The sequence below is a fragment of the Tigriopus californicus genome, chromosome 10 (assembly GCF_007210705.1).
Source record: "Tigriopus californicus strain San Diego chromosome 10, Tcal_SD_v2.1, whole genome shotgun sequence".
NCBI classification, from domain to species: Eukaryota; Metazoa; Arthropoda; class Copepoda; order Harpacticoida; family Harpacticidae; genus Tigriopus; species Tigriopus californicus.
The window spans coordinates 13,304,686-13,305,345 of NC_081449.1; the positions used below are offsets into that span (position 1 = coordinate 13,304,686).

General features: G+C 47.9%; 1 protein-coding gene across 1 annotated transcript in view; it reads right to left on the reverse strand.

The window, feature by feature from the left end:
• The window catches only part of LOC131889019 (carbohydrate sulfotransferase 14-like), a 41,809-nt gene that overhangs the window by 37,060 nt on the left and 4,089 nt on the right, over positions 1 to 660 (reverse strand). The gene's annotated exons all lie outside the window — the stretch shown is intronic.

Consider the following 660-nt stretch of genomic DNA (forward strand, 5'->3'; position numbering starts at 1 on the left):
AAATCCACAATAACTAAGGCCAGGGCCAGGATCGGATACATATGCAATAGACTTCCCATGAAGAATCTTCCCCTCCCAATAGTCCTTCAACTCTTCCGGATCTACGTCACCCCAATTTTTCTCTACGGCCTACACCTTTGGCTTCCCAACTCCGCCCAATCGGCCCTCAAATCCGCCGATGCCACCTGCACCAAGTTCCTCAAGCAATACTTGTGCGTGCCCCAATATGCCAACAATGCATGTACACATTTTCTATGTGAAACCGAGCCCCTCACCATCGGGCTGGCAAGGTTAGTGTCCAACAGTGTTGGGACCCTGACCTTTCCGGAGGTGATGTCCGGACACAAGTTGTCCTTCCCAGTCAAGGACTTGCTAACACCTTATTGTCCTTGGCCCGACATCCCTTCGGAATATTGGCGGTCACGCACCTTTGTTCAGCTCCCATCCAAATGCCATCAGCGACGGGAGTTGACAAAGGATCTGTTCAATCTGGCCCATCCACTCTACTGCAATAACCAAGATTTCATCACTTACCTCTACCTACCTGTCTTTGTACTATCTGGAACTCGCCTCTTACCTTTTTTCATGTGCATTGAACCAATTCTAGTCATACTCATTGTGATATCACTTTCTAGTCAACTATTTTATTGCCTTTACCTT